This window comes from Psammomys obesus, unplaced genomic scaffold (genome assembly GCF_907164565.1).
Source record: "Psammomys obesus unplaced genomic scaffold, mPsaObe1.curated_primary_1811, whole genome shotgun sequence".
Taxonomy (NCBI): Eukaryota; Metazoa; Chordata; class Mammalia; order Rodentia; family Muridae; genus Psammomys; species Psammomys obesus.
In genome coordinates this window covers 14,391,723-14,407,048 of record NW_026596162.1, presented here as the reverse complement: position 1 = coordinate 14,407,048, position 15,326 = coordinate 14,391,723, and the positions used below count along the sequence as shown (strand labels likewise).

The following is a 15,326-nucleotide window of genomic DNA, read 5'->3' as shown; positions in this document are numbered from 1 at the left end:
TCACTGTAGCAATAGAAACCCTAACTAAGATAACAACCAGTTAAGCAAAAGAAAATCTGAGTTGTGAAGTATTTGAACATGGTCTTTTTTTGTAAGATGCCATGCACAGTGTAAAATTTCTCCCTAGGTTCTCACTGTTTAAATAGCAGATGGAAGTCTCACTACCCAGGTTTGCCTGGGACTCTCCATCCTCCTGCACCTTCTTGCTTCCACTGCCTGAGTGCTGGAGTTGCAGATGTGAGCAGCTTACACAGCTGACCAAAAGGTAAAGCTTTCCTATACCAAAAGGTACCGTAAAGCTGAAAAGCATGCTGTCAGTTCAGTCCCCAAAGAAGCTAACAGACAGGAGTTAGGTATCAGTGTGGACAAAGACACTGAAGTGGTTGCTTAGTGGGGTAACCTGGGCCTTCCTCAGAGCCCCCAGCTGAGGTTACGTTCATTGCTCCTTAAGAACCACTGCTGAGTGTGAAAGTTTAGAGACCACTATAATGATGAGAATGTGTTTTCATTTTAATCCCAGGTGTGGGATATGGGGCTGCTTTGGATTGTCCACAGCAGCTGACTATCATTTGCCTTGTGCTCTAGCAGAAGCATGGTTTTGTCAGCTGCAGATAATTTCTGTGATCGTGTGACATTTAGAATTCTGGGAACTTTTCAAAGGGTATATAAATGCTAGGGCCTCAAGGGGCTGGGCGGGTGGAGTTGTTGGTCATTAGCGGAGCTGGTTGAAGTTTGTTAGCAGTTGTGCTCAAAGAAGAAACAAAAGCAAAGGAATTAGATTCAGGGATCTCTATCTCTCTCTCCCCTGTATCCTTCTTTCTCTGCTATCTAGTGATAAGGGGGTGTGTGGGCATTGCTGGCAAGAAACGGGGCTCATGGCCTGGGGTGACTTCCGCTGTCACCCCTATGGGTCTAACTAATAAGGGTCTGCCCTTAACCTACTGTGTGACAGAGCAACCTTTAGGGAGTATGCACCAGGAAGACGGGTAGCCAATGACGGGTAGGATCCCAAGAGTTGGGGCAACCTAAGACAGGCACCGTCACTTGAGGTGACTGCAGGAGTAGTCGGGCAGAGGGCATATGGCCTGATGTTGGGGAGCCTGCCCCAAGACCAACAACCAGTAGCAGGCTTGGAGATGGTGTGGGGGAACCTGATTGGTTGCCCAAAGCCATATAACGTGCTCTCTCTTCCAGGAATAAACGAGTCTGCATCTGCTCGCCCTCGGATTGCATTCACCTGGCTCCCAGTCTATGTAGTGACTCCAGCACCTCTCACCCCCTTGGCTTGGATCCCCTATCTTCACCTATGGCTTGGATCCCCTGGGAGGAGAACCAACAGGGATGAAGCGGGGAGAGGGGATAAAGGGTGAGGGAGAAAAAAAAAAAAAAAACGACAAAGTAGCAAAGACCAGCAACAAACACCCTGTGAAGTACCTATTTCCAAGCACCTGTAATCCCGTTCCAACCTTTCTTGTTGAGCCACTCCAAGAAGCACACACATAACACACACTCAGGCAGTAATTATAGTAATTTGGTATACAACATTTTTTTTTTCAAATGCAGAGGGCATCTGCAAAATCTTAAACTCATAAAAACACTAATTCTTGTAGCTACTAGTGATCAACAGAGACTCAACCACCAGTATGCCACCCCAATACAAACAAGGACCATGCAAATGTCCAGCATCATGACAAGCCAACATAGCTTAGCCTTCAACATAGCTCTCCACTGCCTTCCCTTACCAAGACAAGGCTAGAAATTCGACAGTCATACTGATATCCAAAGAACACCTCACACACAGATGTGGGCAATGAGAGGCTGAGCCTGCCATGCCTTTGATGCCCAGCTGAGTTGCCCCAGATACGACAGTAGATAAACCCTAAGCTTGTTTCACTATAAGATCACATGCTCCAATTCCATTTAGAACTGCCCCACGAACTGACCTTCACAGACACACGAAGAATGCAGGTGGCAAGGGTAGCCTAGGGTTTCTGAGAGAGAATCAAACAGCCTCTGTTGGCTCAAGGTTTCATCCATCTAACACTGCACAGGATTTTCTGTATTCAGTTTTGGTTTGAAACTCCAGTGGGATTTTATTAGGGAGAAGAACTCTTAACAATTTGGCCTTATAAACTCCACTAGAACCAACCTGCCATGGTACACGGTTTCTCCAATGGCACCTCCTTTTCATGACCCAGAATTCACTCATCCAGAGGGCAGCAAGCCCAACATGTATGTGGTTCACCACATAATGAAGAATAGCAACACAGAAACCCATGTCCATGGAAAATACCCACATGCAAGGGCTGGGACTTTGCACAGAACCTCTGTGTACTTCAGGGAGCATGGTTTCTAGTGATGAGTGCTGCCATTTGCTAATTAGCTGCCCGACTGTTGGCATATCTTACTATGTTTAGTCCTAAGATTTTCTTGAAAGATTTACTGTTGTTATTAATATTTTAATTTTGCTTAGGTGTGTGCATGTGCATGTGTGTGCATGTGTGCATGTTAGTATGTATGCACAAGTGCAGGTGCTTGTGTAGGTCAGAGTCGTCATATCCCCAGGAGCTGGAGTTACAGCTGGTGGTGGGCTGCCTGAAATGGGTGCTGGGAGCTGAACTTGGGTTCTCTAGAAGAGCAATCGGTGCTCTCAACCACTGACTCATCCTGCAGTCCCTGCCCTGAGCCTTGCCACAAAGACTGGAAGACTGTCACAGGAAAATGGGATGGGATTGTATAGAGTATTGAGTCAATTCAAAGGAACAAAGGCCACTGTCTGGATAATGTACAAAATGTCCCTTACATGAGCTAGGGACATGTTTCAGAGGGCCTCAGACTCAAATGAGAACCTTTTATCATATTCTCTGGGCTTTCCCCTACTAAGTCAGCCAACTAGCTAAGAACAAACCTTGAAATCCTGCCTCATGGTCAGGATGGGGGCTTACATTTTTAACCCAACAGAAAGCTGAGTCAGGAGAAATGTCATAAATTAGGGGCCAGCCTCAACTGTACAGTCAGTTGCAAGCCAGACTAGTTGCAGAGTGAGACCCTGTCTCAACAATAACCCCTCCCTGCCACCACTCCCTCACACAAACCAAAAAAAATAAAAAATCAATAACCTACAATGCATATTATAACATGTTACATAATATAACATGTATATATAATATATACATAAATAAGTCTACAATGGCTCCTGAGTATTTGCCCAGATGTTATCTGTCTTAACAAGCTGAGGCTCTTAGCGTAAAATCAGTTGGTAGTAACCCAAAATGTTCACACAGCCTATTGAATTAACTACATCCCAAGCAAAGAGATTTTCTGTTTACTTAGGGTGTGCTAATCTGCTAGCAACAGATAAACCTTCAGCTATAGCAACCCAGCTTGCTGTTGCTCTTCCAAACTCTCTAATGTGCCTGGCTGAACTATGGCTTCCTAAAATGAATACGTGCATGTCCCAATTCTCAGGACCTCAGAGTACCTGTTTACAAAAAGAGTCATTAAGGAAGTCATTAAATTGAAATAAGGCTTTAAGTGTGGGCTCTAATCCAGTATTACCTGGGTCCTTTTAAGAGGAAATTAGGATATTCACAGGAACCCAGGAATGATGACATAAGGACACTGGGGGAAGAGAGACCTTGGGAGAAACACACTGTATCCCTTGACCTTGAACCTCCATCCCCCATTCAAAGAAGGGATACATAGTTATTAAGCTCCTTGTCATGTGACTTTGTTGTAGCAGCCTAAGCTAATATTACTCCAGTGTGCTGCTGCACATAAGAACAGGACCCTCCCTTGCTGCCCCTTTCCTCCAGTTCCTGGCCTATTTCCCATCTGGGGTGCGGGTCCCCAGTTTCAGGAAATTCTTCTCCCTGACAATCTGTCAAAGTGCCACGGATATGTTGTGTTCTATCACATCTAGTCCTGCCTCTTCCTTGATCCACCTCAAAGCCGTCAAACTGACGCTACATTTACGCTTATCTTTACAGACATCTGTCTCATATTTGACCATGTTTTGAACGACTGACACACTGTCAGTGCTGCTGGTTGAGATTTAAAGCAGCAAGCACCATAGCTGAGAACCAAAAGCAATGCCTGTGTGTTGAGACTGTCCACAAAACCATCCAGGCTAAGGACAGGCAAGCAGGGCATCCATGTTTGTGACAAGCACGGCACTACACGAGTGCCTTTAGTGGTATAAGCTGTGCTGAGAGACTTACAAATGATATCACAGGAAGACGTTCCAACAGTCTTCAGAATCAATAAACAACTATTTCAAGGAGCTGGCAAGAAGCCTGGCCACTGATTGCCTGACAAGTATGTGGAACCGAGTTTCACCGCCAGCACACAGCTTTTGCTGTGTGGGATTACAGTCCACACCTGTAATCCCAAAGTTGGGGAGGTGGAGGCAGGGGGATCACTGGGGCCTGCTGGCCAGCCAGTCTAGCTGAAAGTGTAAGCTCCAGGTTCAGTGAGCAGCCCAGTCTCGAAAATTCAGATGAATTCTGTTCCACAGCTGAATAAAATTCCATCATGTACACGTGCCACGTTTCCATCAGCCATTCATCATTTTAAAAACATTTAGGTTCTTTTCTATTTCCTAGATAGTATGAACAGAGCATCGGTAGACATGGCTGAGCAGTGACAGTATGCACATGTGAAGGAGTGGTCATGGCTGGGACACATGGTAGATTTAATTTTAGCTTTCTGTTAATGCTCAACACTAATTCCACAGTGGCCGTACCAGTTAGCAATCCCACCAGCAGTAAATGGGGACTCCCCGTTCCCACATCCTTACCAACATTTGTTACTTGTTGGTTCTTTTCTCTTCTTTTTCTATTTATTTATTTGTTTGTTTGTTTGTTTGTTTTAGTTTTTTGAGACAGGGTTTCTCTGTATAGCCTTGGCTGTCCTGGACTTGATTTGAGGACCAGGTTGGCCTTGAACTCACAGAGATACACCAGCCTTTGCCTCCCTGAGTGCTGGGATCACAGATGGGCACCACCACGCCTGGCTTAGTTGTTTCCTTGACTTTAGCCATGAAGACTATGGCAAAAAAGTAATTTTCATCTTGATTTTCCTAATTGCTAAGGATGTTGAACACTTCTGGAAGTTTGCAGGTGAACAGCTAGAACCAGATACTGAGGCGATCCTGACCCAGAAAGGCAACTCACTCACTGTGGAGACTAGCTCCAAACCTTTAGATATATCACCTGGAGTAACAGCAAACATCAGGAAAGCAAAAAGGGACCAATGTGGGGGGGGGGGGCGGTGCACTAGCAAGGGGAATAGTGGGACATGGATGCAGTGAAGAAGAAAGTACAGGAGGAAACTTACCTGGGAAGGAGGGCAACCCAGAGGGAGAGGGAGGAAGGTGGGTTAAACAATACTAAGGATGTCTGAAAAAGCCCTAAGGAGTCATATTATTTTATCTCTGTTTAGAATCACGCACACAGGCCTCCCTGCGCTTACCATGGGGCCTATGATCTCACAGTGCATGTATAGAGGGTTAACCTGCCCCATCTACACCTCACCTAGGCCACTGTACCTGCTGTGTATTGTGAATGGAGACATGGGAAAAGTCACACACAAACGCACGCACACACGTACATGTGGATTCTGACTGTCATGTCTCTTCTCTAGCGTTCTGCAAAAACATTTCAAAATAGAGCCACGGACCCTTAGTGCCAAAGAACTTAAAGCTTGGAAGTTATTTGGTCCAGCCACACATTCCAGCCCTTGAAAAACAAACCTGAATGGCTTGCCGAGATCGTGGGATGTCGCTCTGCCTCAGTGACAGTAATGGCGGTGGAAAAAGCAGTGAGGGCAGGAAGGAAGGCTGCAGCCACCAGGGAGAGAGACGCCTGCAGTATGACTTACGCATGTCTACTTGACCATCAGGGCAGTCTGTGTCGGGCTCTGAGTGCAGCAACGCACGGCACACGCGGATTTGAAGTGGCTCACATGCTTTTTCCCTGCTACTGTATTATTTTTCATCTTAATTTGGCATCAACTGTTACTCACACTACTGAACCTATAGCGACATCATGAAAATCATAGCAAACGAGAAAAGAACAGGATCCAAACAAATATGTATTTTATGACAAGCATCAGAAAGAGATAAAAATAACTTTTTTTTTTTTTGTCTAAAGGAAAAAAATTAATGTGCGCACTGTGTGTTGCCATCGTGAGCTATAAAGAAATGGAATCACGTGGGAAAGCCAGTGCTTCTTCTCTGTTGTGGGAGAGACGGTGGGTTCTTTTGAAGACGTCCCATTTGTGCTCTTGGTTAAAGTCTTATTTCTGGCTTCCTGTTGCTTTTTTACTGCTTTTTTGGAGACAACGGAGACTTGGTGGCTCTGGGTGTGAAGCTTTTGGATGAGCCCTTCACCTGCAATGGCAAAGATCACCAGAATTTTGTTTGAGGAAAACAACCAGTCGTCTTGTGAACCCTTGCCAGAAAGTTCTTCAGTGCTGCTTTCTCCTTGTCAATCTCCTTGAGGCGGAGGTTCAGAGCTTGTTGTAGTTTCTGAATGTGAATCCTGGTCCTCTTTTCCTCTCCAAGGTTGGTCACAAGGGCTTTCCGCAGGTACGAGGGTTCTCGTCTAGATCTGTTCATATTATGTATTAAGGTACCCATTCCATCCATCTAACTAGGGCCAAGTGAGTGTGAGGCTCAAGGCAGGGCAGGGCAGGACAGGGCAGGGCAGGGCAGCTGCCTCTAAGTGTCTCTGTAACAGAGCGGCATGGAAACAGAGCCTCACAGAATCTTGAAGATGAGTGACATCAGAGATGTACTGATCCAAACTCTAAAATTCAGTGTTCAGGAGAAGGTTCTTACTCTAGGAACATAGATGAGAATATTTAAATGCCAGGTTGGCTGTCAAATGCTACTGCCACCCTGGGTTCCTCCTTATGTCACATGGTAAGTGCTTAGATGCTCACAATCAGGACCAGGATGTTTATGTGTATGGAGAGAAAAATTAGAAGGCTGATTCAACAATTGGGTTTGCTTTCAAAAGTGGTCCATTCTCATATGTGTGTATGTATATATTTATATATAATCATACCATACATATTTATGCTTACATATTGTATACTCATATTTGTATACATAAATTCTATTTTTATATAATATGAATTTTTATATAGTCTCTATATTTCTGTTACAGAAAGAACTAGAATGAAGACATTAACAAGGGTATATGGATTGGGATTGGAGCTATCAGTTTGAATCTGGTTTTGCTATCACTGTTGAATTCATGGCTGTACCTGCCAGCAGCAGGAATGGGTGCACAACTCTAAGGCTCACCCACGGCAGCCCAGGGGGCTCTTTTCATCTCTTGGAGACCGCAATCTGGGCAAAGCCAGATCCCAGCAGCCCAAGGGCTCTTTTCATCCCTTAGAGACCTCAATCTGGGCAAAGCCAGATCCCTCACTACAGAAGCGGTCTTAGTACCAGCCAGCGTGTCCAACTGCAGCTTACTAAAGACATTTTAAATAGAGATTTTAAGCATGAGTGTTAAAGGAGAGGCACTTGAAGGGAAAGAAGACACACTGGAGACCGCGGTGGGAGGGACTTCTCAAAGAAGAAACACACCGAAGTGTCTTGACAGTAAACACACATGCCGCCTTGACAGGCCTAACCTACATCTGAAAAGGTTGTTAAGACATTCTTCTCACACTAAAAAACCGTTTACACTAGTGAGAGGCTCTTTTATTATGCTGGCTGGCTGACAGCGGACAGCCCGGAGGGTGCCTCTGCAAGGAAGCCTGATTTGAGTCGGGGTACAGAGACCAGTTGTCTGCATGCAGAAGCAGAGCAGGGGCATTTCTGGAGAGACAAGGAACAGGCCCAGAGGACTTGATAAAGCTGGAGGCTGTAGGAAAGAAAAGACGGGAAGTCCCGTCTGAGTGGTGCCCTTGAGTCACTGGGGTGGGAGATAAAATTGGAAGCGACCATGAGAGCAGGTTAGGGATGAGGATGGGCAGGATATGTTCTTTTTGTTGTAAAGGAGCTTTCTGGTTCCCAAAAAAGATTGCAGTTTGCTGCTGGCAAGAGAGAAGGTGCATTAACTAAATGTCAGCTGTGCTGGGGTTCCTGAAGCTCAGATGAGAAGAGTCTCAACCAGGGCCTGAGTAACAGGTTTCTTTCCCTTCCAGTATCCCTATAATTTGCTCTGTTTTTTGTGTGTAAGTGTGTGCGTGTCTACGTGTCTGTCTGTGTGCACAAGTTTTGAAGATACACATGTATGGAAGCCAGAGGAGCACTTCAGTTTGATGCAGAGTCCCTCATTGGCCTGGAACTTGCCGAGTAAGCTACGCTAGCTGGCTAGCAAGTCTCAGGGGTGCTCTTATCTCTGCCTTCCAAGTGCTAGAATTACAAGCATAAGCCACCATATCCAGCTTTTTCACGTGGGCTCTGAGGGTCATACACATGTCCTCATGCTGGCAGAGGTCTTCACATGTACGCACAAAATGGCACACATGTGAACATGCACACATACCTGCTCACACGTGAATATGCAACATACCTAAACACGAACATACACACACATGGAAAGGCACACACATGTGCAGATCAAATACAGCGATGCCCATTTTGTGCCTCTTCCCTGCATTTTGCTTTCTGGCCTTCCACAATCATTTCTGGTAAAGAGAAGCAGTCCCTTAGGTTTCAGTTAACTAGCTGAGGGAGTCAAATTCCACAGGGTAATCCTTCCTGTACCTGCACATACTCTGTCATGCACGTGCACCTTCCATTCCCAAATGGATCCGATCCCCGGGGTTGGACCCCACTCAGCACAAGCCAGTGCTCCGCGCCACATGGAACTGAGTGAAGGACTGGCAGTGGGGATGCAGCTGCGAAGGCAGAAACAGTGCTCATACTGTAAATGCGAAGCTCCGAAAGAAGCCAGAACGGAAATCTACCATTGGCTGTTTTATGGAACGTGAGGTGAAGAGCTAGAGCTTTGGGGGAAAGACTGGGAGGCAAAATGACTTTTTTCTCCTGTTTGTTGTTTTGTTTTCTTTGTTTGTTTTCCCCAAGAGTTATCACTGTCGTGGGGTATTCTCTGTAATGTCTCCTCCTTGCTTTATGAACAAGTTTTTAACTAAGAAAGGAGACCCTGGTCCCAGGTGGTTGAACTTAGACTCACTTTCAACTAGAAAAGAAGATGGCGCTGTGAAGAGATGATCTCTTCTTGGCTTGGGGACTCATGGCCACCATCTCACAGTAAACAGTGGTGTCCTGAAAAGATCCCTCATGCCCCACAGCCAAAGAGAGGGAGATCTGACACAGGAGAGAAGCCAGCACTGAGGCAGGGGGATCATGATCTGGAGGCTAACCTGGCCTCCATGGTGAGGCACTACAAGAAAGTTCGTTAAAATTGTGAGACAGGAGTTACTTGGCCTACACAAGCAACACTGCTAGGCAGATTCAAATGTTAGAGACGGGGCTGGGGGCACATTTCAATGAGTAAAGTGCCTTCTGGGAAAATGTTAGGACCTAAGTTCATCCTCCACGCAAAAGGCACGGTGCAGCACCAGGTGCCTATAATGCCTGTACCCTGGAGGCCTCTGGAAACAGAAGCATCCTGCAGAATTCCTGGACAGCAAAGCCAGCAAACTGGCAAGCTCCAGGCAGAGTGAGAGAACCTACTTCAGAAAAGAGGTCAGAAGCAATGGAAGAGGCATTTAAAAGCAACCTCTGGCCTTTGCGTATGGGTGTATGTATACGCACACATGTGCACACAAATGAACTCACATGCACCAATTTTGAATCCATTTATAACGCTAATAGTATGACCCATAACTGACAATTTAACTTCACTATCTCCAGCTAAATGTACTCTGAAAAAGACAAAGAGTGATCACAAGTGCCGTGTGTCCTGGCTTTTATAACTTTACAGAAGTGCAGAGTACATCATGAAGTTTGGAGAGCAGACCAAGAGGAGCCAGAAGCTGAGATGGAGCTAAAATCTGACAGGTGCAGAAAGACATTTCTGATGTGATGCCTTTTAACAAAAGAGGACTTTGCATTTTATCAAGATAGCTCCTTTCAGTTTCTACTGAGTCGTCAGGCTTTGGGCTTCTTTAGACTGAGCCATAACCAAACAACCATGCTTAGGGCATAAACCAATGGATCCTAGGGTGAAGAGGACAGTCACTATTTCAGCCCTTGTCCTCCTGAGTCAGCTAGGTCCCACAGGACCAGGATATAATGGGACACCTCCAAAAAGGCTCTAAGGCTCCAGTTACTCATCCTCCCGATCAAAAAATTTAGAGACCTCAGAGGCTGGACTCTAACCAGAGTACACTCTACAAAGAGGAGGGCCATTACAGCGTGTCCTTGATGCTTCCAGGGGAGCCATGTGGCCAGCAAGAGCTTGGTGCATTCCAGCATATAACGCAATGGCTAGAGACCAGAGGCTTCTCCAAGGTCCCTAAAAATAATGCTTACAACACCCCAACCGACCTTACAACAAGAAGTTAATTTCTGTGTGTGCAGGGCTGTGTGCATGGAGGGGGGTGCATTTGTGTGTGATCTGGCCAGGCCTCCCAGCCTTAATCAGCAAGAGAGAGCCTGCCTGAAAATCCAGGTAGATGATTCCTGGACAGTGACAACCAAGGTTGGTTTCTGGCCTCCACATATGCACACACACAAACACACAAATGCACCCCCCCCTCCGTGCACACAGCCCTGCACACACAGAAATTAACTTCTTGCTGTAAGGTGCCATGCACAACTTTTTATATGAGTACTGAGCATCCAAGCTCATGTCCCCATGTGTCCTAGCCACTATTCTATTGCTGTGAAGAGACACCATGACCAGGGAAACTGGTAAAATAAGGTTTAATTGGAGGCTTGCTTACAGTAAGTTTCATCAACATGGCAGGGAACACGGTGGCATGCAGGTGGACAGTGGGGCATTAGCTGAGATCTACATCCTGATCCACTGGCAGAGAGAGACAGACACTGGGCTTGGCATGGGCTTTTGAAACCTCAAAACCCATCCCCAGTAACACAATTCCTCCAACAAGGCCACGCCTCCTAATCCTTTCAAATGGTGCCACTCCCTAATGACTGTGCAGTCAAACCCGCAAGCCTGTTACTCAAACCACCACCCTGCATTTGCACAGCATTTTCCTGACTGAGCCATCCTGCCACATTTTCACTTCTTCCCAGATAAATTGTGCTCCCCATTTTACCCTTAAAGTCATTCATGCAAAACTGTTCCAGAGACATAATCATAAGGAATTAAACACAAGAGCACATTCTATGGTTTCTTCATTCAACGGTATCTAATCAGTCTCAAGCAATGGATTTTAACCTGTTGGGTTAGTCATGTTCTGCAGAGATCATCCTTTTCTGGGTGTTATACAGACAGGGGGGATTAAAAGAAAGAAAAAGAAAAGGAATCCCCCCATATTTTAATCACTAGTCCATGACCACTTGGAGTCATCTGCCTCAAGTAAAACTGTTCCCGTTGCTTAAGGTTTCTACCAAAAAGGGTTCTGCAGTCTTGGCATGAAGCAGGTTTCATTTTCAGGCATACAAGTTACCTACTGCAGCAATACTGTGGACGAGTAATAGCCATTTACTCCCTCAGTGAGTGACTGAGGGTCAGCGACTACAGGGGCTTTCTCTGAAACATGCTCTTGCCCGACTCCGAGCTTACATGATGGGATCTGAGCTGTCCACTGGACACATCCTTCAGCAGCCAGCCTGTGTCCTCCTGTCAAAGACAGAAGAAAAAGAGGAAAAGTAGGTAAAGTAGGTAAAGTAGGTCACAGGTCAACAGCCATAGTGGAGTCTACATTGAAGCACGTGGGCTAGGCAGGGATGTAGCAGGTGAGGAACTGAAGTCATGTCTACCCACCTCCAACAACGAGTGGGCTCTGGGGAGCAGGCAACTTCATCTGAACGGTGGGAAAGCCAGAACCCCAGACTCCTGTAAATACTCTTCATCTTTGTTTCCCAAATAGAGACACCATGATGGGTGCTCTGCGGGTTTGAAAGTGACCTGGTCTGCTCCCATCCCTGAGGTCTCAGTCCTGGCATAGGACACAGGTTTCAAGCCTCCACTGCCATAAGACGATGAGGCTGAGAACTGAGGAGCAAGAGCAGGCAGGCATCTGACTGAGCGTGGATGGGAGGGCTACATTAGGAAAATGGGCATCACACTCTGAATGGAGAAGCAGGTAGAAGCTACAGCGTTTTTAACCACTGCATATGTGATGACATTTGCTGCTCCAGGCACTTTATACACACTGACTCACATCCCCACAAGCCTGGACAGCTGGCATTACTAGTACACTGTTTTACAGAGAGCTATGCTAGGAGAAGGGGTCAGAATGCTTACTCAGGGACAGAGGCCTCTGGAATCTGAACAGGGTCCTTGGCCTGTCTTCTGGTCCAGGATGCACCTTAATGCATTTGCCAGCCAATGCTGAAAACAAAGAAAACACTTCAGACGTGTGCTCTGGGATGGCATTACCACTGCCTACATAGGCATGCTGGCACGCTTTTTAAAACTTTTAATTTATGTTTCTTATGCCTCTTTCTCTCCTCTCTACTCCAATCCCTTCCAACACTCACAACACCAGGTAGGAAAGAAAGAAAGTTAGTGGGGAGAGGGGGCAGAGTTCTCTTTTGCTACTTCCTGCTGGTTAGGGTTGTTGGGTTCCTTAGGCAAGTCCAATCTTAGTTTCAGGATATCAACAACTTCTTCTCATCAAACTATCAACAATAATCAGGAGGAGCGGGGGAGGGGGCAGCAACATTCTTCTTTATTGGAGCCCCCTTTCTCTCTCTCCGGGCTCTGGCATTTATTCTCTCTCCAGAGCCCTCAGAATTAAACTATCTGCATCTGGAAAAAAGCCCCTCTCAGAGCCTACATAGTTTGCTGCTGTGGACCATCTGAATCAGTCCCACATCTCACACCCGAGATCAAAACAAAACACGTTCACAACAACATAACTAAGTCCGTAAAGACACTGAACCTCTCCACTACACAGGCAACTGTCTTCTTGCTGAGAAAACATTCCGCTGTCCACTGCATGCTTCTGGGCTGAACCAGGAAAGGCCGGCATGGGTTCTCTTTACCTATGTATCCACAGCGGAGTGGCTTCTGGGATGCTCTCCCATGAGAGGCCCTGAGCATCCTTGCACGCCCCAATTCTAGTCCCAGGGCAAAATGGGCGTATAGTTCCATGGGTATGTAGCTCTTGCTGTACAAGCAAGATGACCTTATTCTGGGCCCAAGGAAACCACATAAACCTGTATGCAGTAGGGTACATGCCTGTAACCCCAGCTCTCCTATGTGGAGACAGAAATGAGGGAACTGTGCAGAAGCTTTTGGTCCAGTCAGCAGAAACATCAGAAAGATCCTGCAGTTCAAACACTGGAAGGCAAAGACCAGCACCTAAAGTTGTATTCTGACCTTCATTCCTACACACACACACAATCACACACACACTCCATGCTTGCCCTCCATGAGGGACACAACCCTCTGGAATTTTAAGCCCAAATCAACACCCTAATGCAGTCAGTAGTTACCACACACTTGCCTGTGCAAATGTACAATCTCGCCATCCACAGATGAACTCATGCTTGCTTGCTTGCTTACTGTATTATACTGATTATTCCCTATTTACTAAGTACAGAGCCTCAGAAAACACTCATTCCAAGTGCCACGACCATTCAGTAAACATACTGGCACCTAAATATTCTCCACACAAAAATATGGTCGTATATAGAAAACCTGAATTCCCAAAAGCCACACAAGAAAATACAAACTCCATACCCGTGTAACTCTCCAACATCAGACATTTATATAACACTGCAAATATGAAAATATCTGCCCCCACATGCACACTCTCACCACCTGACACACTTCGGAAATCCACAAAGAAATCACTCCTCTGTGTTCCAAATGCAGAATCACGGCAACTTGACACTCCAGGGGCTCCTGTCCGTCCCACCAGCCCCCAGCTGACCACACACCTGCCATCCCACGACAAAACAGTACAAATCCTGTTACCGCCCATGACATTCTAAACATGCAAGTAGCCCTACATTTTCCAACAATATTCTCCCTTCTGTATTGCTGTAGTAATATGCACAATTTCTTTAACAGCATCCATATGGAATTATTTCTTGCCCAAGCACATTAATCCAAACACCATGACAAAAATATTCCAACTTCCAAGGGAGAAGACAAAGATAAAATATCCCCAAACCCAAATTATTATAAATAGCTACCCCAAGCCCAATGTTAAAAGCATGTTACCTCACATTGTCTAAATACAATAAACTCTACAGGCTGTCAAAAGGCCTTAATTCCAAATATCTAAACAAACACCACTACCTACACAAGAATACACACGTTAGATTCTCACCACTCATAATCTGAAACTACAAATTCATACATCATTCCCAATTTATATCATAAAAATTACACAGTATATCATACATCCTCTTAATTTCCACACTCCCCAAAAGGTCAGCAAAACCACCACATGTATACATGAGAACAACCACCCCACAATTCTCATGCCTTCCAAAATTAAAACACACAACTTTTCACTTTCTCATACAGTCTCAATATTACACACACACACAATTACGCAATAGTCAAATGCAATTTACTAATAGTCTGTGTAAATTCCTTTTACTCCTCTGGTTTTCACATTATGCTTTTCTTGATTATTGCCACTCTTAAGGTCCAAAAAGTATATAAAAGGCTAAATTTAAGAAACCGGTTATTCAATTGTGAAAAGTCGCTAACATCACTAGTAAGTAATAGAATAATAACATGGCTGGCCGATATTTCTGCTTACACGGACAAGTTTTGTATGTGCAGCGAGGGTGACTGTCGAAAGTTCACCCATTTTCAACAACATGGAAAATTTCTTTCCTTGAATGAGTAATGCTTTCCAACACTTAGGAAGCTTCCTGAGAGCGTGGGGGACACAGATGAGCCACACTTTCAAAGTTCGCACCTCACTTCTTAACTCTGCCCTTCCACACCCAACACACATCAAACGCCAGGCAGCCCACAGAATGATGGGAAGAAGCCCTGGGCACTTGCCAAAACCCGCGGAGTAAAAACTCCCGGGCTTGGCTGCAAGTCCCAGCATCTTCCGGATCTGCTGCTGGGGAAGGTTGATGGGAGGGTGGGAGACAACTCTCCTTTTCCAGGGAGAGAGGGAGAGGGGAATAGGGAGGGAGAACGGGGGACTAGGAGAGGAGGGAGGTGCACCCTTGGGATGTAAAATGAGAGAGAGAGAGAGAGAGAGAGAGAGAGAGAGAGAGAGAGAGA

At 45.7% G+C, this 15,326-nt stretch overlaps 1 non-coding gene across 1 annotated transcript; it reads left to right on the top strand.

The window, feature by feature from the left end:
• The first annotated feature begins 5,455 nt into the window (after window positions 1–5,455).
• On the top strand, window positions 5,456–5,576 carry LOC129667592 (small nucleolar RNA SNORA51). The gene has a single exon (XR_008718774.1). It is a non-coding gene; the product is annotated as a small nucleolar RNA SNORA51 (small nucleolar RNA).
• Window positions 5,577–15,326: the final 9,750 nt, after the last annotated feature.